Here is a 26,103-nt window from a genome sequence, read left to right on the forward strand (position 1 = left end):
TCTCCTCTCTGAGATTTTAAACTCCTTATGTGAAAGTGTAAAATGTAACTATAAAGAAAAACACTGGAAGGTTTCTACCTAAATAAGACTGACCAAGAGTAAACTGGGAAGTTTGCAGATTTTAATGATTCCACTACTCACACCTTACCTAGAAGGCCCTCTTGGTAATTGTTTTTGAACTTACTACTCATTCTTTTCTTAAAAAATATTTTTAAATAAAATTTTTTTAATTTTACAATTTTTAAAGATTATTTTCCATTTACAGTCATTACACAATATTGGCTCTATTCCCCATGTTGTACACTACATCCTTGAGCCTATCTTACACCCAACAGTTTGCACCTCCCACTCCCCCTCTCTCCCCACAGGTAACCACTAGATTGTTCTCTATTCTTTTGATATCTTCTTTTGAAATATTTGTCCTTTTCAAGATAATTACATTTTTAAACAGTCAAATCTAGTGACAGGTTTCAAGAAGCAGAATTTCTGAAGTAAATTTTTGATAAAGATGTTTGATTTAGATTTAGATTTTTGAAATGGACAAATTCAAGAACAGTTTTCATGAATAAGGTAATGATAATATAATGATGTTTTTTTCCATGATTTGTAAATTGGCTTTGAACGTCTTTCTGAAGGAGTCCCAAATACTTTTAAACAATGAGGTTATTTATTTAGTAAACATACATACACAAACATAGTATTTATTATATACCAAGCATCATTTAAGTCCTTTGCGTGCATTAATGAGGAAGGTACTATTATTATCCTCATTTTATAAATGAAGAAACTAAAGCAAAAAGAATTTAAGAAACTAATGTCACAGACTAGGAAACAGAGTTGGGATTCAGTTCCAAATCCAGGTATTTTACCACTGATGTCATGCTATACTATCATGGTAATGTTCACTTTTCCAACATGATCACTAAAAAAGGAGGTGTATGCTCTGCCTTTGAGCCAAATCCATTCTCCCCAGTTTTTGTACAGCCTGTAAGTTACAGTTTTTGATGTCTGAAAAACAACAAAAGAGAATATATTGTGGCACATGAAAATTATATGAAATTGAAATTTTAGTATCCAGAAGTAAAATGTTATTGGAACACAACCACGTACATTGCTTTATGTATTGTCCACGCTGCTTTTGCAATATAACAGTAGAATTGAGTAGTTGTGGCAGAGACCAAATGGCCTGCAAAACCTAAAATATTTGCTATTTGACACTTTATAGAAAAATTTGCTGACCCCTGACTTAGAAAAATAATATTTTTGTGGATGTCTATGTTCTGACATATTTCTCAAAAGAAATTCCAAAAGAAACTGGTTTTAGTAGTTTATATTTTAGTGATTTGATTTGACATTTCTTATTTTAAATTAAATTCATTTTCATGGCATATAATAACATATATCCATTCATTCAAGAAATGTTTAATTCATATATGCCAGACACTGCTTGTAGAAAACACAGGAAAGTATAAAGAGTAAAATAAAAATTTTAGTATCATTATTTTACTGTCAGATCTCGTGCTCTCAAAAACATCTATAGAGTGCTTTGCACACTGTTAAGAGATCAATAAATCTTTATTAGTAATTAATTTTGTTGCATTTTACACATAGAGTGTGTTTCCCATTATATGCTGAATGGCTCCATATGCTTATAAAGAGATAAAAGGAAGTTATGCAGAGAGAGCTTTATGATTTAAAAAATGTGAAACATTAATGGAACTAGAAAGAGGCAATGGAGCACTGCAGCTGAAGGCAGGTCTTGGAGCCAGACTGTCTGCCTTCCAATCCTGCTATGCTACTAAGTTCCTACTCAAGTTACACGTGGAAGCCCTAGGGTGGGAGATCACCCCCTCTCCTGGCTTCAGTTTCCTCGTCTGTAGACTTCTGTGCTTGAGATGAAAGGATCTGTACGGTCTCAAGGATTTTATGAACAGATACGCTGGCTTTTGATTTTTAACATTTCCATTAAGAGACATTGTTTGGTGTGATGTGGGATAACAAGGAGATAAGAACGAGGTCAAATAAATATTTACCATTGGCTAAGCATTAACCACTGCTTTGTAATATTAGATGAATTATTTTGTCCTCCTTTAAAAAGCAGAATCCTCACTCATGCGTGGATAAGCATATTGGTCCTTTCATTTTTCAAAGTGAGGTGAAAAATATATAACAGTAGAGATGAGTTTGATGCCTAAACAAATTGTCCAGAACTATAGTTAAAGCTGAGTAATTTGTTATCAAATCTAAACAGTTGGAAAGTCCTCCTTTATTCTCCAATTCAAAACATGATTCATTTAGAGATTTGTAGAGATGGGTAATAGCTCTTCTTGGGGACATATTTTGCACCTAGACTTTTAACTTTTATTATATCTATAGGACAGTAATATGAATATACTTATTTTAATAAAGACATACATTTGAAATATTGATAGTCTTTTAAGAGACTATCAACAAGACACTGCATGAGAAAATACTCACGAGTCTTCATTTAAAATAAAGTCTATGTCCTGTTAAACAAGGATTTATTTTTAAGTTTTAGCTTCTTGGGGTAGTTGCGTTAAGAAAATTGTTTAAAAACACTTTTCAATTAAAAAGCAGGTCACTGTTACCTGTGATATGTGTGTGTGTGTGTGTGTGTGTGTGTGTGTGCACTCACATGACACACGTGTGCTGTGAACATAGGCTTATATTCACATATGCATACCTAGAAAGCCATCAGATGGAAAAGGAAATATAGGGGGATCTTTTTGTTTAGGAAGCTCCCTATGTGAATTTGCTTTAAATAAATAAAATAATAATCTGTTAGCCCAGTCATTATTTTGTCATTAATATGTATATGGTACATTGTCTTTTGGGGAAGAAGAATCATTAGCCAATTGTGATAACTATGATTTTGTAAAAAATAAATTAAATTTGTGGCCAGAACATTTACAACACTGACTCCACACCTATCAGTAATACCAGTATTCTAACTCACTCAAGTAATCTGCTCGTTCTGTAGAGAGGATAGACAAAAGCCGAAATGCACAGACATCTACTTAAAGAAAAATCCATCTTAGCAAAACAACAAAGCCCCACAGTAAATTCGTTTTATTAGAAAATAAAGCCTTTTTTTCCCAAAGATACTATATAATTTTCATGTCCCAGATGATATTCTGCCTTCTAAGTTGTCCTTGTTAACATAGATCACTTTGCCTTGAATGGTGGCCAGGGTGGCTTTGCTCTTTGAGGCTACAAACCAGACAGGCTACATGAGTTAAACCAAGGGGAGGCTTGCCCTGTCCAGTTCTTGGAAGAGGAACTCCCAGGGAGAGAGAGTGGAGATGGGCATTCTGGTCAGGGGTTTCACACCATCTAAAGAATTCTTTTCCTCAACTACATATGTGGCATTTCTTCTGAGTCAGATGGAAAAAATATGTTTGAACTCATATATAAAACCTGTGAAAGGTTTCACAACCTTTTACTGCTTGTTTACTTAAAACAACAAAAGCTTGTTTTCCTAAAGCCCTTCCAATGCTGATGTTCTACAGTGCATAGTCAGAGGCACAGTTCTCGATTTACTCAGTGAAGGTCAAGAGTAAAACAGGCTAATGGATTTGTCCCTGGATCCCTGCTTCTCTGTGTTTCAGCATCTTGGGATTCTGCCCTTCAGCCACACTGAACTTCTTTTTGTTATTGTAATTGGCAATGCTCTTCCACCTCAGACCTTTGAACATGATGTTTACTCTGCCTAAAAGCTCATACTCTGCTTCTTTGCTTGGCTAATTCCTACTGATTCAACTTTCTTCATTTGACATAGTTACTGCTACCTTATATATGCCGATCTCCTTCCAGGCTTTGCTTAAATAAAACTTTTTCTAGGAAGCCTTTACTGGCCCTTCTAACTAGTTAGATGATCTTGCTACAGGCTCCCACAGCAACTTGCACTTCTATCATAGCCCTTAACATATTTTATTGTCCATCACTTCCAGTTTCATTGTCATATGGGCTTGACTTGTGAGCTTAGCGAGAACGGGGAATGGGTCTATCATCTTCACCTTTGTCTATTCCCAGGGCCCAATGCAGTATCTGGCACTAAGCAGTTGTGAAAAGATTCATACTGAGTGAACACCAAAAATAATGACCAGAGCTTTTAGTATAGGTATGAATATAAACAGAACTCCTTTAGAAGTAGAAAAAAGAAAACTGAAAATTGAACACGTTTGGTTTGAAATTCATTTATGCACCGAGTTCATTAGCCACATAGCATGTTTAATATTTAGCTCACTGAAAAAGTTCAGATATGTAGAAAAATTAGAAAATCAATGATTTTGATAAATCATTGATGAAATCAATGACTGTTCTCATTTCAAATGAAATAAGACATCATTGGGAGGGTTGTTATTTATAATCATCATATTGTTGCACATCAGTTAAAATATGTTATTTTCTAGAGACTGACCATTACCATAAAGAATAATTCAAATATTCTAAATATTGCAATCACATTTTAAAAACACTTTGCTATCTGAAATGAAACTTTAAAAAAATCTGTCCCACAGCACATAATCATTTATTGGTTACCTGTATTAGTCAGCATGGGCTGCATAACAAAATACCATAGGCTGGGTGGCTTAAAGAACTGAAATTTACTCCTCACTGTTCTGGAGGCTAGTAGTTCAAGATCAAGGTCCAGCAGATTTGATTCCTGGTACCAACTCTCTTCCTGGCTTAAGAGATGGCCACCTTGCTGCACCCTCACATGGGCTGTCCTCTGAATACATAAGGGAAGACAGCAAGCTCTCTTGTCTCCTCCAATAGAGACACTAATCCTATCGAATCAGGGCCCCACCCTTATGACTTCATTTAACCTAAATTACTTCAATATTCTAAATACAGTCACATTGAGGGTTAGGGCTTCAAGATATGAATTTTGGGGCACCCAATGCAGTTTGTAGCTGTATCATTCTAGAATAACATTTTAAGTAATACAACTTGAAGCCCTGGAAAGACTTCATTTGGTGTGTATTACACAAAGTAGTACTGATTCATTAAAAAAAGAAATCTTTTTTTTCAATTAAGCACTGTTACTATGATGCAGGGGAAGTTATTTTTCTGGAGTTTGGAGTAATAGTTACTGACTTGGCATTATCTTTACAGGAATTGATATCATTTGGCCAGATATCACACAAGGCATTTCCTCTTGAACTTTTTAATGTCATCTTATTTAGACTTTTAGACCTGGCCATGAACTCAGAAGTCACTCAGTCCAATTCCTTTATTTAAAGATGAGGAAATTTAGGTCAAAGAGCTTGAGTTGCCCAAATTCCTAGCAAGTTAGGCAAAGTCTTTCACAATTTGCTTCAATTTACATTTTATCTAAATTGTCCTTCCTTCTCCTGCACTGTATATTTTCACCATACCAGATTACTTGGCAACTACTTTTCAAAGTCCTGATTGAAATCTCTCAAGACAAGTCTGTCTGCACTGCCCAAACACAATTGATTATTCAGTTCTCTCTGTCTCTTTAGAATTTTTCCAAATGCTTGCATATCACTTCTTGAATTATGTAAAAGTAATCTGTGTTAATTTACATTCTTCATTAAATTATGAGCTTAGTATAGGACCTTAATAAATGATTTCCAAACTTCCCTTCTGAAGGTCATGTGGCTCATAAATGATATGTCAATAACGGAAATCTGGGTCTCCTGACTTCCTGATTAATGTTCTTCTTATTCCTAGATCACACTTCACTCTTCAGATACTTATTTTAGCGTTCTGGAAGGTCGTCGAGGGCAAAGCATTTCATAAACATAAGTCAGAGAAACCTCACAAAAGTCCTTCCCTGCGTTAGACATGACATCCTAATTCACTGTCTGACGCCTACATAGTTCAAATACACCACAACAAAGAAAACTGTTGTATTTCTCAGGGGGCAAATTTACCCCAAGAATTCAGCACCAAAAGTCAAGTTTGAATTTTACTGTTATGACTCTGGCTTGTGGAAGAACTGGAAGAATAGTGCAGGAACTGAGTTTGGTCACGTTGTAGGATGCGTATAGAAAAATCACTGATGCCCCAAACAGATTAAAGGTCATGAAGTTAAGCCTGGGGCAATTGTTCTCTGAACTCTGGCACATTCTTACCGGGTTTCTGCTGTTTTATTGCTTTTGGCCCTTCCCTTAGGGTTTAGCAAGGATTGTGAAATTCTGAATAAAGTTACAAGAAGACAGGTTGATTCTCCTCTCATGATTCAAATTCCAATTCTTTTCATCTTCAAATTTTTTTTTGCCCTGGGAATTATAATAGTTGAGATATTTTGCAACAGATGTGTTGTAGTCTTATGAAAATCGAGATGGACAAAAAACACCTATTTTTTAATGTTGTATGAATATTCAGAAGTAATAAGATATTAGAAATTTTAATAAGAAATTAAAATTATTATTTTAATAAGATATAGAAATTAATAAGTTATTAGAAATTTTACATCCCCTGAAGATGTAAAAATGTCTAGAAGAAATTAGAAGAGGGCTACTTGATAATAAAAAATATAAATGCCACTTAGGGTACACATTTTATAAAAATACCTGTGTATATATTCTCATAAACTAGGTATTATCTTAAAAGAGATAAGGACTTTCTTAAAATCCCCAGTTAAATCTTTAAAGCTAATCGTGCTATAACATTTTGTTCTATAAAAAACATTCTCCTAACCACCTTAAGTTTTTCTGGAACTAATAGCTGTAAGTCAGAAGAGTCTAACTTACTAATTAACTGAAATCAACGTTATCAGAACAAGTCTCTTTTCCAATATGCAAGTCGAAGAAAGGGGGATGACCTTTGATTTGCATTTACTCCAAAAAGTGCTTGATTTCTCTGGTAAGTATTCTTTCTTATGGGTTTGCTTAGCAGCATAGACTATTATTAATTTACCTCCTTCGTTTTCTTCTGGCCTACAATAGGTGAAAGAAATATAATAAGACTTTTTTTTTCTTTTAAGAAACAAACATTAAATATTTTTCCATTTTATCCATTATAGTTTCTCTTTCCCAAATAATCACAGAACACAGGGTTACAATATCCTTGAAAGTACAACATAAAATTCCTGCTAAGGAAGGAGCCAGATGAAAACGTTAACAGAGAAAAGAAATAAAAAAGAGGTGGTGAGTAGAAAAGATTCCCTTTGATATGAACCCAAGCACACAAGATGGCCATTACTTTTAGATTTTCTTTCTTTTCCCTTTTTGTATATACTCACTGACAAAGTTACTCAAAAGAAGACTATGGTACATTGCAAGCTTGTGGAAGATATTTGTTTCCAAATTATTTGAAAGGTGATGCCTATTTTATTATGCGAAACAGTTACAAATTGTCTCTTTAAACAGTATTTGTTCTCTGTCCTCTCTGCTGTCTCACAAAACCTGGCCCATAAGCTGATTTGGAATTCCTGGCAACTGAAGTGGCTTATTTTGTATCCTTAACCCATCAATTTGGCTTTATTGGGTAATGTTATGCTCAGGTAATGCTATGTAAATCTGGGCAAATGAGTTTTACTTCAAGACCTGAGACTCAGATTATAAATGAAAACGGCCCAGTTCTGCTGTCCAAGTGCACCTGCAGCTCCGCTTGAGGTCAGGGGTAATTGCTACTATTGGAAGAGGTGAAGTTTACTTTCAACCGGTTTAGCAAAACACAACTTATTCTAAATACAACATCAGAGAGGAAATCTCAGCAAATCCAGTGATGTTGAAATTTGTGTGGAACAGCAATCCAAAAACTGGTTTTGTGACATCCAAGAGTGCTTTCAATTGTCTAAGGAGTTTTGCAAAATTCTTTAAGGAATTCTCAAAATATTCTTAACTGTTTATTACCAAAAAAATGATAAAAAATAAAATAAAAATATCAACCATGCCACGATTTCAGGAGAGACGATGGACAGTGACATAAAGTTAAGCAATGAGATGCTGTTATAACTTTTAACAAGTAGGAAGTTTAAGTTCTAAAGCATTACAATATGTACCAAAACATACATGAAATTAAACTAATACTATTTAGGCATCATGGAAAGAATAAACAGAAATGCGTAGCAAACTGCAGATGTGTTTACACTTGATGGAGTTTGACAGGAGTGGGACAACTGCTAAAGGCAAAACTTATGAAGAGCTACTGTATCAACATTTTAAAAGTGGGTAAGCTGGGTTCTCCATTAGGCTACTTAGAAAGCATCCTCCCAGAACTGGAGAGAATACATTCTTTGCCTATCCCCACGGGAGACAGAACAACCTGGGTTCAAATGAGCTGTGTTGCCTTGAGCAATTTATTGTATGTCTCTTGAGTCCTAGTTTCCTCTTCTGTAAAATGAGGATAATAAAGCCCACCTCATTGGATTATTTTGAGAATTAAATGCACATAAGACACTCAGCACAGGGCCTTCCTTGCCCAGGGTGAATATGCACGCAATGCGTGTTAATTTACCTAAGGGGGTGTGTGTACATCAGAATCACTTGGGAAATTTTAAAACATACTATTTCCAGGGCCCCACTACAAACCAATTAAAATCAGAACCTGGGGTTAGGGACCATACATACGTTGGTATTATAAAAGCTCCCCTGGAGATTCTAATTGCAGTCAGGGTTGCAAACCACTGACCTAAGCTATCTAATTAGTCTAACAGTGGTTTTAAACCCTGGCTGCACTTTGAAATCACCTGGAAACTTAAACAATACTGATGCCTGGGTTTCTGTTTCTGATTTAATTTATACAAGGTTCAGCTTGGGAAATGGAAGTGTTAAACGTTCTTCAGTTAATTATTTTTTAAAAATCTCACTTTACTGAAGTATGACAGACACAGAGCTGTACATAGTTAATGTTTATAACTGATGACTTTGGAGATAAGTATACAACCCTGAAGCCATCACCACCATCAAGGTCACACACATATCCATCACCTCCAAAAGTTTCCTCCAGCCCCCTTTGTCTATTTTTATTTATTTTTCCCCCAGTTAATTCTAACGTGCCCCAGGTTGAGGACCACAAAGAATTAGGAGGATGACACTTATCCTGTGTGTTCTGGTTGCATAATGTGTTTTCTTTTATAAATAGTGTAATTTTTCTGATTATACAAGTAATCCGTGTCTCTAAAAATTATTGAATGCAGAAAACTGTGAAGAAAATAGTAATTTAAAACAATCCATAATCTCACCGCCCAGATATAAACATCGTCAACAGTTTGGTTTGTTTCATCTTTGTATGCTAATTGTTTACATGGTGGGGCTTATGCTGCATACACAGTATTATATTCCTTCTCTTTTTTATTTTACATTACAACACAATATTTTTCAATGTCATTTAATATACATTTCAGGTATCATTTTAAAGAAGTAACCTACCTTAAAAAAAATCTCCATTACATATTATTATCTTGCATATTTCAAAGAAAATTCCAGACAAATTATCCAGGAACTTTTTGGCAAACTTCCCCTACCGAAATCAAATTTCCCTGAGGAAGGAGTAGCCTCAAGCTTCTTGCTCAAGGCAGAACTCAAGAAGCTGACATTGGTATTGCTGCCCAAGAGTTCTCCTCATCAATCCCATTTATCAGTAATCTTCTACAAGGAAGTCATGGCCTTGGATGCTGGGCAATGGGCTAGGTAATGATTTGAATGCCAAGCTAAGATAGACCTCCAACAGTCAAGGCAGGAAGAAGATGGATGAATGGAAAATGTCCTAAAACCAAAGAAATAAATCCAAACTCAGAGCCAGAGTCACTGGACACAGTAGACTGTCAACTACTAAGCATTTGAGAAAATCAGCAGAACTTGCCAGTTTCTTGCCCATAAGGAAGAAAGTATTGAGCAGTGGCTTAAACTGAAGCTGCTTACAGGGCAAAGATGAATTAGCACAAACTAAGTTCATCTAGTCTGCGGAATCAATCTAGAAGCTGAGGATAAAATTTTCAGGGAAGATGAACTCAGTGACACTAAAGGATGTAGAAGCTGAGCAGTGAAGATTCAATGACTTGCTGGAAGTTAACCAGTAAAACTGGAGAAACAGTCTGTGTTCGGGAGCATTGTAAATAGTCTGGCTTGGAAAAATTTCCTCGACATCCTCCAGAGTGGAGGCACCAAAGTGTGAAATTAGAACACTTGTCTTGGTGCAGTCAGATTTCTGGGTACTCTCTAAAGTGGGAGCCAAGCACCTGATAACATAATCATCTCAAGGCTAAGCCTTAGGTGAGAGGTAAACTCGGATATAGGTTCACCTTTCCTGGATGCATTACCTCACAACTCTTCCATTTTTGAACAGGCACATCTGTTTCTCATAATCCATGATTAATTATCTGTCCTCTAGTATTGTTGCCTATTTTTTAAATGTATGTTAATCTTCTTACTAAAACAAAACTATAAACAAGGGGAGGTGTGGAAGAGGGAAAGGAACTTACGTTTAGAATAAAACTCAAACTTACCATAGTCTGTAGGCCCTGTGTGACCTCACTGCTGGCCCCTTCCCGTTCCCCAAACATTCCACACACTTTGCTGTCTCAGGGCCTTTGCTCTGGATATTTCCTATCTAGACCTCTCCTCTTCTGGCTCTTTTCATCCACATGGATGGCTTCTTCTCATCATTCAAGTATTACAGCATCCTAGAGAGGCCTTTCTAGACTACCCTACCAAAAGATTTACTCCCTCTTACCTCTATTTTTTTTCAATTTTTTCCCCTTATTACAATGCAGTCATTCCTTTTTTCTGGAATTACGCATATCTGCCTACTCTGTGCATGCTAATGGCATACAATAGTTGGTCTCGACCACCAGGAGCCTACACTTTAGTAGGGGATAGAAACATGACTCATACACTCTCATAAATCATTGCAAAATCCTAATTCTGTTAAGATCTATGAATGAGAGCCCATGGAACTAACCTGTAAGTATCCGACTTTGGATTTCTTTGTAGTTTGTTATCTGTCTTGCACTTGAATATGTGTTTCCTAAGGGCAGAGTCTTTGCTTTGTCTGGTTCTGCACTGTAGCCCCATAGCGTGCACATTGTGAGGACCTAATAGGTGTCATTGGATAAATGAATGCTAAGCATTTACATTTGCACTTTCCGTTAAACTTCATGGTAACCATGAGAACTACGTACAACTATCCCTATTTTATGGATAAATAGGCTTGAAGCTCAGATAAGAAATTAGTTCAAGATCATAAAGCTGGTGACAGAACCAGAAATTGAACCTAGTTCTTATCCCAAGTCATTGCTCTTTCTATTCCACAAAAGGCATGGGAGAGGCAAAGAATAAATTACTGTAAATTGCTTTACAATGATGTAGAAACTAAGCACATTAGTCATTTTCGTGTGTTCTCCTCATAAGATCAAAAGCAAAAACCAAACCAAACAAACCTACTACCATGCAAAAGAATCCTACAACTTTATTTTTCAATAGCATTGCAGTACCAACAAAATCTAACTTCACCAAGCAACCTCAAATATTTATAGTGTTTGGTGATTGCAAAATTGGATTTCGTTTGGATCTCTTTGTATCTGGCACCAAAACAACAACTTGAACAATCAAGAACAAAGTTGTATGCTTGTGTGGCATTTGCTTGACTTGGCTAAAGGAAACCAGGTACAAAGGTACATACTCTCTTAACTCTTTCTACACTCTAAGAAGTTCTCTGAAATTTGGAAGAAATTCCTACAGTGGCTTCTTCGTTAATTATGACGTTGAGTGTTAGCAAGGAGAGGCGCGCGTGTGCATGTGTATGTGTATGCACGTGCAGGTGTGTATTTTGCTCACATATTTGCTTTTATATCCTCCTTTAATTCCTCCAAGATCTCTCCTTCCAGATCTTGGATAATATAGGGCTAGCCTCCAGCTTTAGAGGAAAGGCAAGAGCTCAGAGGAAGCCAGAGAACACTAATAAAGTGGTTTCTGACTCAGATTCTCAGATGACACTCTGAACTCTGCATGGAATGCCAGCCCATCAGCTTTTTCTTCAGATTTGCCCCACCCAGTTTGCTTCCCTCCTCGCAAGTCAAGCATTGTTTTTAAATTTCCAGGTCTCTGGGTTATGCCACTCTTAGCTCCCCTTGTGCCTGGTGGCCCTAAGTACTGGCACAAAAATCTCTAAGCTTACATAGATTCCCTTTTTGGCATAGGGTTAGGTGATTTTTAAATTTATCACATACTAAAGACTTCTTTCCAAACCTTTCAAAAATCAGGCAAAACTAAACACCTTTTCTCTAATTAAATAAAACCATGTGTATTTTAAGAAAAATCATCTCGTATTTCTAATTCATTTATCTGTAAACCATCAAAACAATAAGAACTAATTGTTGCCTACGAATCTCTTTTGAGCTTGTTAAAAGGTAATTGAAAAGTTTTCCCCTCATGCTTAATTAACCTCAATTTTGCCGAGGATTAAACTTGGTGTGTTTGAGATTGGATGATAAATCAGTGCCCAAAGACTTTCAACACTCTTCAACTGGGACAAATGTCCTCCTGTTCTGATACTTAATTTACATTTAATCCAATCTGCATTCCATTAGTATAATCCTTAGCCATCCAATTCCATTTTTAATTTCCATTTCACAACCTCTATCCTATTACTAGCTTTCACATAGGTCAAGAGAGTACCCTGTAGGAATACATTCGTTGACATAAATTGAGGAAAATTACTTTGAGTTAAACTGATTACCTCTGTCCTTTGGAATTAGGGGCACACTGGGCCATAGAATCCAATCAGTCAAGTCTTACGTGGCTTGCTGATACCCAAGGTTATGTAGGAGGAGCTGATCCATTCCCTTTTGTGGTGTATTATCCTCCCTTGTAGGAGGAGCTGATCCATTCCCTTTTGTGGTGTATTATCCTCCCTTGTAGGAGGACTTACTGGTCTCAGTTCACCTGAAGACACTAAGATGTTTCCAGGATCCTCTAGAAGGTCAGTGATTCTGTGCCTTCATCCTGCTATAGGTGTGATCAGCCCTCAAACAAAAGGCGCCTTGGAGTACATCGGATTCAAATGCATAAGGTGCCACACATGTCGCTTTGAGAGTCCAGGAGTCTGCCTTCCTCAATTAACCTCCTACAGCACCTTCATTGTATAGCACCGAGCAAGCAGCCTTGAGACGGTGTTGCTGCTGGGTTTCCAGACATGTGTCATTTCCACTGCATATTTAGTAGCACATAACTGCCTGAAGTGGGGAGACGGGAATGTGAGGCATGTCTCACCGAGGAGGAGGGTTTTTATTTTAAAAAAATATCACTCAACTGCTAATGGAAACGTCAACCTCCCAGCCCTATTCTTAAAAATAAATAAATACAAGAAGTTCCTCGTGTGAGAGGCACATTAGGGACACAAGATATTCATTTCCATGAAGTCACTCACAGCAGGCCTGTCTGGAAAAATGCTTTCATCTTCTGCGAAGGAGGGGGGAAATGGTACCAGCAAGAAGGTTTAAAGACCAAGACTTTGAAGTAGAGGGTGAAGTGGGAAAAGTGATCTTCCAGTCAGGTGAATGGGGGCCAAACCAGATTAATTTCTACACTTCAACGTGTGCTGCATGAGGACCATAGAGCTATGATTTGTAGAGGAGAAGCCTCTATGTCCAGTCCAGTGGTGTTCACAGGGGGTTTCCTGCAGTCCTGGCGTTCCCCCCACTGGGACACCAGGGTGCAGAGGGCAGCTGAAGTAGGAGGTGCCATGTTGCTGCAGCCAGGACAGCTCTGCTTTTAGCTGCTTCATGGATTGTGGTGGTGACGAATTTAATTCATTTAACGCACATTCACTGAGCATTCACTATGATGCTGACACTTTCCAAGTGTGGTCTATGTGATGGTGATCAAGAGTAGACGTGGCCTCGGCCTCATGGAGCCTGTGGCCTCTGCAAGGTTCTTTGTGGGCTGTTGGGAGGTGTGTGAGTGTTAACACCATGATGGTATGAATGATAACACCTCATTTTGAGGATTAATAAACTGAGGCCCAGACAACATCCCCCCAAATAATTAACTGAAGAGCTGGGGATAGAATTTAGATGCCATGACTTATATTTCAGTGTCCCTCCTCCTAAGCTCAGAGCACACACTGGAAGAGAATGAATAAAAAAGTGTAGAAACTGCTCAACTGCAGAGGATGTGAATTTTGGTCCATGACTGGGTCTTATCTCTCTTTCTACTCATTCAAGTGCTCTCTCAAGATGCAAGTGAAACTGTACGCCCATTCTTGGGCTTGGGGAAAATCAGTTGCATGGGCCTCACTCCTTCCAGACCACTGTCTCCGATTCACCTCCGATCAGAGGTCATTTGGCTGCCCTTCGTTCCAAGAGCCTCCCCATCAGTCCCGCTGTGTTCATGCGGCCCCTTCTGCATGGGTTTCTGTGGAAATCGCTGGGGCTCTCTCGCATTCTTCGCTGCCCTGCATCACTTCCTTCCTTCCCTTCTTGCATGCACCGGAATACTTTCTCTCCAACCCCCATTCCTGCTGCTCATTCTCCCAACCATGACCTTTGCCACTTTTCCTTTCTCTGTTACTGTACTTTTGTAATGCTGAAAACCAGGATGGGGTGGGATACAATTCAGTGTGCTTTCCTTTTGACTCTGCACTTCTGCCTTGTTCTCTGTCTGTTTAAAAGCCCTCACTCTTTTTTATTTTTTTAATAAATTTATTTATTTTATTTAATTTATTTTATTTTTGGCTGCATTGGGTCTTCGTTGCTGCACGCAGGCTTTCTCTAGTTGTGGAGAGTGGGGGCTACTCTTCGTTGCGGTGCACGGGCTTCTCACTGTGGTGGCTTCTCTTGTTGCAGAGCATGGGCTATAGGTGTGTGGGCTTCAGTAGTTGTGGCAGATGGGCTCAGTAGTTGTGGCTCATGGGCTTTAGAGTGCAGGCTCAGTAGTTGTGGCGCATGGGCTTAGTTGCTCCACGGCATGTGGGATCTTCCCGGACCAGGGATCCAACCTGTGTCCCCTGCATTGGAAGGCGGATTCTTAACCACTGCGTCACCAGGGAAGCCCCCTCACTCTTTTTAAAATGTTGGGTATCAATTTAGTCCTGGTCACTCGTCCTGCCTGCTGTGCCTCTCTCCCCTTCACATCTGCAACCATGTGCAGTCCTGTCTCCAGCAAGGTTAGATCTGATCAGACTTTTACATGTGGAAGGGCAACCTGCAATGTGTATGACTCAGGATATGGAATATTCCTTACTCAGTCCATCCAGTCCAGACCTTGACCTGCTGGGACGTGTGACACGGAGAGTTGCTGGCAGTGCTCTTACGCTGTCCTTAAAGATCCTGTAATACATTCAGCATCCTGTTTTTGGGAGCTGCTTACATGTTAGCCCACACCGCTCAATCCTCATTAGGGGGCATGATGGAAGGAAAGGAAAAAGCAGCCTCCACCTACCAGAGAGCTTCTCATGAATTGTTTCTTTGTACAATATTGTTTCTTTATTAGAGCACAAAACAAAACAGTGCTTATTTGTTTTTGAGAAGAGTTTGTTTTCTTTTCAGTCCAACACACTGAATCTCTCCTGTATCCTTTGAAATCCTAAAATCAGATTCTCCATAATCTTTAGTTAACATTGTTTGTAGAAGTGAAACATTCTATGGTTTATTCTTCCCTTCTGTGTGCTTCCCTTCATCAAATTGGACTGTTTGAGGATGAATTTGGTGCTTCGCCTACCCGCCAGCACGAGTGCAAAGCAGGCACGATAGAAATGAGTTTCGAGAGATTCTTTTGAGTTAAATTGGCAAATGAGGATGACATGATATAATTAGGACAGGAGCTTTGGGGAGGTTTTCAATTGAGAGAGCAGTTTTACAGAAATAAGCATACTCTGTCTTCTGGCTCCGATTATCAATCATGTTGTGGGATTTGAATGTGGCTTTTGGACAGTTTTCTGTGCGTAAGCTGATCAGTCCAGTCAAGGACCAAATCTTTGACCCTGGCCTCAAGTGACCACTGTGTTCCAAACAGCTGATTTTTTTTTTTTTTTCCAGTAATGTCTAACTCAGAGTGTAAAAGAAAATCCGAGCTGTTTTGTTGGAATAAGTGATAGGGAGTTTTCAAACAGATAAGGTTCTGATCCCCACTTCAGAGCTGAGAGATGAATGTCCTACAGTGATAAAGGGCCTTAAACACCACGTCGTCTGTCTCCTCGGGAAGTATATTTTCCATGACACCAAATGAGTTCACGTGGTGTTCTTTTCTTCCTTCCCTTCTCCACCTCCCGTCTTTCTTTCCACAGAGCCCTGGCCCCTTCTCCTTCAAGGTCAGGGCATCTCTGGCTGATTGAAGAGTTGGCTTTACCCTTCGTGCAGCAACACAATAATAAGGTCAAGTTCTTATTTGCTGCAGGGAAGTCACGAAAGACCTGAGGTTGATACAGAGGGATCCTACCCAACTGAAAACGCAAGGCAGTTCTTCCTGACATGGAAAAACATTACTACAAAATATTAATGTTTTATCAGCGGGGGGAGCACCTTCCATGTTAGCCATTCTTATGTGTGTACTGAGTTGATTCCTGGGAGGTGAATCTAGGTGGTCTGGATTCACCTCCAGAACACATATGTTCTGAGCTTTCAGGCTAAACAGCCCTTGCAGAGGGCAGGTGAGGGTTGAATGTAAATGGTTCAGAGTTTCTAGAACAAACAGAAGTTTTTTTCTGAGCAAAGAGAAGTGGTACTGATGTTAGCAATGCTCTTCCTGCTCGGCCCTTCTCCAACAATGCTTACTGTGTATGACGGCGTGTTCATACTCATATATGTAGCCTGTGGCCCCTAAACACCTAGAGAGCGGGCATCACGTCTTCAACTTCTCCCCATCTCCCAGCCTGCTGTGCATAGAGTAGATTTGTTGCATTTGGTTGAGCTTCAAATAGGTTCATTCCTTCTATTCAATCTGTAGACACATCTTCTTTCATAGTCTAGTAAGTTTGGTATCATTGACTTTGGCAAAAAAAAAAAAAAAGGTGATTTTTCTCACCAAAGTCATCAAAGACCTCCTTTTTTTGTTGTTGTTATAAATCAAATAGGCAATTTTTACTCTTTATTTTATTTGCTTGGTTTTTCTTAGGCATCTAAAATCATTCACCATGCCCTCCTTCTCAAAACAATGTTCTTTTGTGTTCTGCGACAATGCTCTCTGATAACTTTTTGGATGCTCCAATTCACTTTCTTCTGGGGTCTTCTCTGATTCTTCCAGTAGCTCAGGCAGAAACTCTGAAGACATCCTTGACTTCTTTCTTTCTCTTACAGATTACATTCAATCCATCAGAGTATGTTTTCTCCCCCTTGAACATATATCTGGAATATGAACATCTTTGCCACCACCATTGCTACTACCGTGGCCCAGCTCCGTCTCCTACCTGGACTGTTACACTTGCCTTCTAACCGGCCTCCCTGATTCCTCCCTTGTGCGAACAGGCTATTCTCAGCACAGCAGCCAGAGTGGTCCATTTTAAGCCCAAGTCGGATCATGTGACATCTCTACTCAGAACCTTCTCCAGGCTTCCCATCTCGTTCAGAATCAAAGCCTAAGTCCTCACTACGGCCCACGAGGCTTCCGATGCACTGGTTCCTCTCCCTGCTCACTCAGCACTAGCTCATGACTCACTTGCTGGTTTCTCAGCATACCTGGTGCCCTCCTGCCTGCAACCTTCAGCCCTTGCCGGTCCCCCACCTGAGATGCTCTTCCTCAGGAACCTGTATGGTCTGCTTTCTCACTTCCTTCCAATCTTTACTCAAAAAAACAATGTTAACTTCTTAGTGAGGCCCACCCTGATCACCAAAAGCCCACATCTCACCCATTCTGCCTATCTCTCTTTTTCCTGAGAACATATCATTATTAAACATATTAATATACTTTACCTTTTTGTTGCTTTTTTTCCTCCTGTGTACTATCAGCTCAAAAAGGGAAGGGACTTATAATAATTATTATTATTTTTGTCACTTTTGTTCACTGATGTAGAGTTTGCCATGTGCTCAATAAATGTTTGTTGAGTGACTGATTGACCTAATGTTGGTGTTTCCCATGGTTTTCTCTCAGTCCTTTCTCACATCACTTGGGTGATTATCTCACCCTTAAAATCATCTATCTACAGATAACATTCTATGGCAGATCTCTCCTTCTTGGAGCTCCAGACATGTATATTCAAATTCCTTCCCAGGAGCTGTCATTTGTATTCAATAGGACTCCTTTGTATTCAATAGGAGGCACTTGTATTCAATAGGATTTTGTATACAAAATAGGCATTTGTATTCAATTGGACTCCTTCTGCTGCAAATGACTTAAGCACATTGATATGCATAATTGAGAAGTCCAGTTGCAGGGCTGGCTTCAGGTGTGGCTGAGAACAGGGCTCAATGTCAACAAAACCTGCCTGTTCTTGCCCCCTCACTCAGCCCTCCTTCCCTATATTGGCTACCTTCTTAGTTTCTCCTTCAGGGGTGGCAAGATGGCTACAGCAGCCCTAGCCTCATCTTCTTGTGACTCTAAATCCAGTGCAAAGGAGAGAGCCTCTTTTCTAGTAGGTCCCACAAAATTCATGATATTCAACCTCTAATGGGATTGGCTTAGGATAGGTGGAGCCCAGCCCCCCTCACTCAGCCACCAGCAACACAGACACACACACTCACCCACACCTCGGGCCAGGAGAATTGCAGGATGTTTAGTGACTCTGGTCTGGGTTACATGCTGTACTCTTGGGGGTAGCCTTGCCATACCATATGAGCTGGATGTTGCAGAAGGATCCTCAAATGAAAATTAAGGGTGGTTTTCAAAAGGAGAAATGGATGTCGAAACATTCCCTGCTTGGGTATCATCATCTTTCTAGTTGCTCAGTCATTAAGAGGTGTTGCTTCCTCCCTCTTTACTCCTTACATCTGATACATTACTTTACTATATGGATTACAATTCTTCAATATATCTTGGCTCCACCCATGCCTCCTCCTCCACATTCCTATGACCTCGTTCATGTTTCAGTTATTTTTTGTGTGCCCGGATCACCGTAAAAGCCTTTAAAATAAAATCCCTTCCTAGAATTATTCCAATGTGTTCTATCCCCATGCAAAAGAGATTTTTTCCAAAATGCACATATGGTCTCCAGCGCAACCCTTCCTCCCAGTGTCCTCTGATGGAGCCCCCTCATCTTTGTTATGCTGTAGGAGACACTTTTGGATCTGACTGTAACCGTCCTCTGCAGCTTCCACTCTGAGCTCAAAGCCCTGCACTTAGGCCAGACCGAATCACCTGCTTTCTCACCTCCATGCCATTGTTCCCACTGACCATTTTGCCTGAAAAGTTCTTCCCTTGGCTCTTGACACCTCCACCAGGGTAGCTCCATCAGTCCTTAAATACTTAAGAAATACTTTTGAGCACTCACTCCGTATTGTTTTTCCCTGATTCCCTCAAAGCTAGTTTAGGTATCCCGCCCCTAAGTTAGAATTGGTTGTTTATTAGTGTGTTTCTCTATTTAACTGTGAGCTCCTTGATGAAGTCTGTTTTATCTTAGTATCTAGCACATGCTTGGCACGTAGTAGGCACTCAATAAACGATTACTGAATAAGGAAATAAACTGTAAATAACCAAAAGGTAAATTTGGTATTTAAAAGCATCTTCACTACTGAGCAAATACATCATAAACAGATCAAATAAAAGCTATGGTTCTATAATGATTCATTCTCAAGAGCCAAATCCTCTTGTAAACATTCATTGGGGAATGACGGAGGCAGGTAACAGATGCATTAAGATAGACTGAGAGATGATTCATTTGACCTGCGATTTGAGATTGTGCTTATTGGGAAATAGTTATAGCTCCTTACTATTTACGTTCCATTTATTACTTCTTTCTAAAATGTGTGCATGTGTGATTTTGATAATGGGAAATACGATACTAAATGTCTGAAAAAAAATGGGGCTAAAGGGAATTGACCTGTATCATCCATTATTTTAAAAGCCCCAGAAAATTCCAAGTCAAAGGTTCAAACTCATGCTTTCCTTAATAATTGCTAATAAAGACTAAACATTTATAGAGAGAACTGCAATCAATATAAGCCATTGTTTACATGGGTAGCTTGTTACAACCATTTTGTACACAAACAGCAGTATTGTTCTAAGATTCGTAGTCAGCTCACTACCATTCCAAGAAAATGTCCAAACAAATTCTTCTATGATGGTGTGACAAGAACATCATTTCTTCAGAGGTGCCAACACAGGCGCTAACACAGAAATCCCTTTTTTAAGTGTTTGTATTCATCATTGATAAAATGGATGCTTACTTGCTGGTATCTGAATTATTACAAATATGAGATAAACACGGTTCGTGAACTTTCTGTCATATTTTGACCAAAGGGTAAAGTATTTCCTCATCTTCTCAAGCACAAAGGAACACACCATTGATAGAAACAGGCAAGTAACAGAGGTACACAATATGCTTCATTCTAAAAGACACAGAACTCTTAATATTCTGTTCAGCACAAGATTTTTGCTCGTATAGAAAGAAGCCTATGTGTTAAGCCATTAAAAAGCCAGATAAACAAATTTTCCAGGAATATATGCATTTCAAATTTATAATATATATACTTTAGAATATTCCCAATGAGGTAAGATGGTTGGGATGCCCCCAATACCAGCAGCCACCATGGTTTGGCTCAGAGAACAGCAACGAAGAAGCATAGCTACAGACAGCAGCAAAGATGGCTATAACTGAAACCCAAATGGCAATTATTAAGATGGATGCAGAGAGGGGTGACTGAATTATTAATCTTTTCCATCATCCTCAGCTTCCCAGATAATGACCACATTCATTAGTGTCATTCTGAATACAAAAGTGCGCAGTGGGGTTTCCCCGATGATGAAAGGGCTCCTTCCTCTTTCACTTTTCCCTGTAGTGGAATATCCCAATCTTTCTGGGAACTTGACGCTATAAAGTGCTCCTCATCTTATGCTAGGACATGTAGGACAGGCATGTCCTTTATGGACTGTTGGTTTGCTTAGTTGTTCCCTTTCTAAATCACACATGTGAGTCTCCTTAATTCACGCTAGTACAGAAAATACCAGAATCTGATTCAACTCACAGAAAAATCTTCCATAGAATTTAAGCAAAATGCAAACATGCTATTTAAAATAGTTGTAAATTTGCCAAAATAATTTTATGTACTCCTTTTAAAGAGCACATCTGTTGTATAAACTGAAGTATAATAACAGCTATCATTGGTAGAGGGCTTACTATGCATCGAGCACTCTGCTAAGAAATTTACTTACATAAATCACTGAATCTTCATGAATAACATTTTGAAGGGGCTAGTTAAATTATTTAATTAAAATAAAAATATTTTAAAACTAGCTTATTATAAATAATAAAAAAGGTAAAATGTGTAAATGTACATTCATACAAAAAGAAACTGTATAATTACCATAATTATTATAATATAATAGTATAAATTATCATTACAGAACATATATAAATCTGTATTGCTCTGATTCATGAAAATATTTACTATAATTTCCAGGTTTGGAGTGCTTTATTGAATTTTAACCTAAATCTAATAATTTTCCAAAAGAATTCAAAAAAATAGAAAAAGCATTAAAGAAGGACAAATTATACATACCTATAACGTGACATTATCTGCTCAAGAGGTTTGTGTGGAAATGCTATAAATGAAAGAACTATATCTTCTTTTAAGTTGTGATTTTTAATATTTAAAAATTTGCCTCTTAAAACAGGAATCAATCCTAAATAGCCATTTCTCCAAAGAAGATACACAGATTGCCAACAAACACATGAAAGGATGCTCAACATCACTAATCATTAGAGAAATGCAAATCAAAACTACAACGAGGTATCACCTCACACCAGTCAGAATGGCCATCATCAAAAAATCTACAAACAATAAATGCTGGAGAGGGTGTGGAGCAAAGGGAACCCTCTTGCACTGTTGGTGGGAATGTAAATTGATACAGCCACTATGGAGAACAGTATGGAGGTTCCTTAAAAAAACTAAAAATAGAACTACCATATGACCCAGCAATCCCACTACTGGGCATGTACCCTGAGAAAACCGTAATTCAAAGAGTCATGTACCACAATGTTCATTGCAGCACTATTTACAATAGCTAGGATATGGAAGCAACCTAAGCGTCCATTGACGGATGAATGGATAAAGAAGATGTGGCACATATATACAGTGGAATATTACTCAGCCATAAAAAGAAACGAAATTGAGTTATCTGTAGTGAGGTGGATGGACCTAGAGTCTGTCATATAGAGTGAAGTAAGAAAGAGAAAAACAAATACCATATGCTAACACATATATATGGAATCTAAAAAAAAAAAAAAAAGGTTCTGAAGAACCTAGGGGAAGGACAGAAATAAAGATGCAGACGTAGAGAATGGACCTGAGGACACGGGGAGGGGGAAGGGTAAGCTGGGACGAAGTGAGAGAATGGCACTGACATATATACACTACCAAATAGCTAGCTATAAAATAGATAGCTACTGGGAAGCAGCCGCATAGCACAGGGAGATCAGCTTGGTGCTTTGTGACCACCTAGAGGGGTGGGATAGGGAGGGTGGGAGGGAGGGAGATGCAAGAGGGAGGAGATATGGGGATATATGTATACATATAGCTGATTCACTTTGTTATACAGCAGAAAGTGACACACCACTGTAAAGCAGTTATACTCCAATAAAGATGTTTAAAAAAATAAAATAGGTCTCAGTGGAATAGAAATGCTCTGTTAATTGTCATGTAGTTGTTATGGATTTAGATCCCCCACAGTGAGCATTTCAAATCCAAGCTTCAACTTAACCTCTGACCCAAGAGGCCAAAGGGCAAGCTGGCTCAATCCTAAATTCTTTACATCTACTATTTAAATTGGAAATTTCAACAGCTATTTTTTTTGGCATATGATTAAAATTTAAAAAATCATTTATATACTTCAAAGCTTAGCTACCATTCTAATTCAAAGAAGAGCATAATGTACATGTAACTATGAATCATTTATTAAACTTGGGTTAAAAAAACCCTGGAGATTATACATATATAATATTTTATATATTATATATTATCATTATAATATATATTATGTGTTATATGTATATTGTCAACTTAAAAATATCAGGAAATATTGATATCTAGGATTCTTGTTAGAGTAGCTTGCAGATTTTCTAATTTTCTCCTGATTTTTTCACCAGCATGAAATCTGAAAAAGTTTAAATTGTATTCTAGTTACTGCTCCAAGAAAAAGTATCCAAAAGAAGAAAGATGTCCCCATGTAGTCTTAGTTCTGTCTTCTGAATGAAGAGATGGTCTGACTGTGAGGAACTAACTGTTCCCGTGAACTATTACACTGCCTGCCTGTGCAGTGGCTCCTACCTTCTCTTATAGAGAATATGGGGAGGATTTTCACACCACCCAGTAAACACCATTCAGCAACGCATGTGATCAGTTCCCTGCTTTCTTTTAATAAGGCAGAGAACAGTGGGGTGCTGCCAGTGCGGCTGGGAGGATTAGGAAGGATGTGTGTTCCTCCTGCCTCTAAGTCCCCCTTAACGGGGCAGCCTCCCCTGGGACCTGGCACTGAGAGGGCACAGGATGACCCTCTGGTCATGCCCTGATCTGAAGCCCAGCACCCTTTCCTTTCCCTTCTCCCCACCCACGACCACCCTACTCATCAGGCAATTTATGAATATAGGAGAGACAATATAGTTAGAACAGAAAGTGTGATTTAGGGATAGTAGAGTTAGAAATGTTAAGAAATAAGGCAGGTAGGTGTGTGGGAGAGGGGAGGAGTGCTTTGTTTCATGGATTCATAACTAGCACAGGGAGAGTGGAAATTTAGAGTTGTCAGTACACTTTTCATCTTTCTTGAGGATTCTGTCTCATGATATCATTCCCAAACTCTGACAAAGTAACTGCCTGCTTTTACCTACAAAAGTCTTCCGCATGACGGAAGTAAGACAAGACTGCTCTTTTTAGCTAATATTAATCCTAGTTCTTGTCAAGTGACTCAAATCAGTGGGTCTGTGTCAGTATTCTCCACCTGTTAAATATTGATAACCGTGGCTGATTTCATGGCTATTCAGCATGGATTATGTGTGTCAGCAGATTGTAAATATCACGGAAGAAAAAAAAAGAAAATCTGGTAGAAACCATCAGTGACAAAAAGCAGTAGCTAATGAGTCTTTTAGTGGTTCCAAACTCTTGCACTGTGATTTACTAGCTTTTGGTTTTGGTGGATGAAGATGTTTTTGGTGGATAAGTTAAGGACAGTGTGGTAGAACGAGATTTTTAGGACTTGGCTAAAAAGAATCTACGAAATTGCATGCTTTTTAAGTCCAGGGATGGCATCTTATTTCTCCTTCAATTTTCAGTGCCTACCATAGAGATCGGCACATGGTAAGAACTCCACCTTTTGTTCAAGGAATCAATGAAAAGGAATAAAAACTAGTGGAAATAAGAAGTAATCACATCAAATCTAGCCCTTTAAATTATGTATCATTTAATGAATCATTCTAAAAGAAGTTATAAATATGAACAACTCTATGACAAGAAGACAGATGTCTGCCACAAGAATCCTCTTTGTTGTAAGAAGGCCATTAAGGGTGTTCATAAAATACTATAAAAAGATTCTTTCAAGGGGAACCACTTTGAAAATTAAAAGTTTGTAGAGAGGAAATGGCAAATATACGTCAAAATTCCCTAACCATACTAAGCCATAGATTCTTACAGAAATACAGCAAAGCCAAATATCCCCTAGAGCAGGGGCCCCAACCCCTGGGCCGTGGACTGGTACCGGTCTGCAGCCTGTTAGGAACTGGGCTGCGCAGCAGGAGGTGAGTGGCGGGTGAGCTAGCGAAGCTGCATCTGCCGCTCCCATTGCTACCCATCGTTCACATTACCGCCTGAACCACATCCCCCCAACCCCACCACCACCCCCCCATTCCATGGAAGAACTGTCTGCCACGAAACCGGTCCCTGGGGCCAAAAAGGTTGGGGACTGCTGCCCTAGAGATACTTTGCCTTACCTGTACTTCCATCGGCATTTACCGTGCAATATACATTTTTGGATAGCACTGAAAGTCCTCAAATATTCTCTGTGAATTTAACTTCTTAAAGTTCCTGAAAAGTCACCTAAAGTTCTCTGGTTTTGGAACATTGGAGGCACAATTCTTAAATAGGTGACTCCTAATGATAAAAGGTGAATTTATATAACCTAAATTGCCTCATAGTGTGGATCTCTTATTTTGTTTATGAAGCGATATGTAATTTGACCAGAAGATGGCAGCATTCTGAAAGAAAAAAGAGAACCAAAACAAAGCAAACATGAAAACAAAAAGGAAGATAGAGCAATTACCATGCTTTTTATTGTTCAAGGTCTTAATGACACTATTTTAATTAGGGTTAATTTTTTTTGTACATTATTCTTTTCAAGGTCTAAGATTTCCTCATTCCAAGAAAAATAATGAGTAATTGTAAGAGCATACCTGTACTATTTTCTCATCAAAGAAGAAAGTCCTTTGAAAGATACACTAATTATCTCTAGATAGAATTTTTTAAATGAATTTATTTATTTTATTTATTTATTTTTGACTGCATTGGATCTTTGTTGTGGTGCGCAGGCTTCTCGTTGTGGTGGCTTTTCTTGTGCAGAGCATGGGCTCTAGGAGCACGGGCTTCAGTAGTTGTGGCACACGGCACATGGGCTCAGTAGTTGTGGCGCGCGGGCTTAGTTGCTCCGCGGCATGTGGGATCTTCCCGGACCAGGGCTCGAACCCGTGTCCCCTGCATTGGCAGGCGGATTTGTAACCACTGCGCCACCAGGGAAGTCCCTCTAGATAGAATTTTTAGTTAGTAGTGTATTTTTACTTCTCTTGGAGTAAAAATAATATCTTAAAATAATACATATGGAACTCAAACTTATGTTCCAGAAAGATATTAAATGTGTTAGAATTTTTCTCCAAAATATCTGTTTGGGTTGAAGGAATGTTCTTGTATGCTGTAAATGCATTATATAGAAACACAATTTAAAAAACATGAAAACATTCTTCCATGGAGAATTATCTATCTATCTATATATCTAGGTGTAAATTTATTTATTTACAAATATTTAAAAGAAAAAAAAAGCC

General features: G+C 38.5%; 1 protein-coding gene and 1 long non-coding RNA gene across 6 annotated transcripts in view; both read right to left on the reverse strand.

Moving 5' to 3' along the window:
• Positions 1-26,103, reverse strand: part of DLC1 (DLC1 Rho GTPase activating protein) — a 407,206-nt gene that overhangs the window by 259,846 nt on the left and 121,257 nt on the right. The window lies entirely within an intron of this gene.
• Positions 731-24,890, reverse strand: LOC309651767. The gene is made up of 2 exons (XR_014258378.1): positions 12,864-24,890; positions 731-12,816 (listed from the first exon to the last, which is right to left on the reverse strand). It is a non-coding gene; the product is annotated as an uncharacterized lncRNA (long non-coding RNA).

Source organism: Balaenoptera physalus (assembly GCF_965194825.1).
Source record: "Balaenoptera physalus genome assembly, chromosome: 21".
NCBI classification, from domain to species: Eukaryota; Metazoa; Chordata; class Mammalia; order Artiodactyla; family Balaenopteridae; genus Balaenoptera; species Balaenoptera physalus.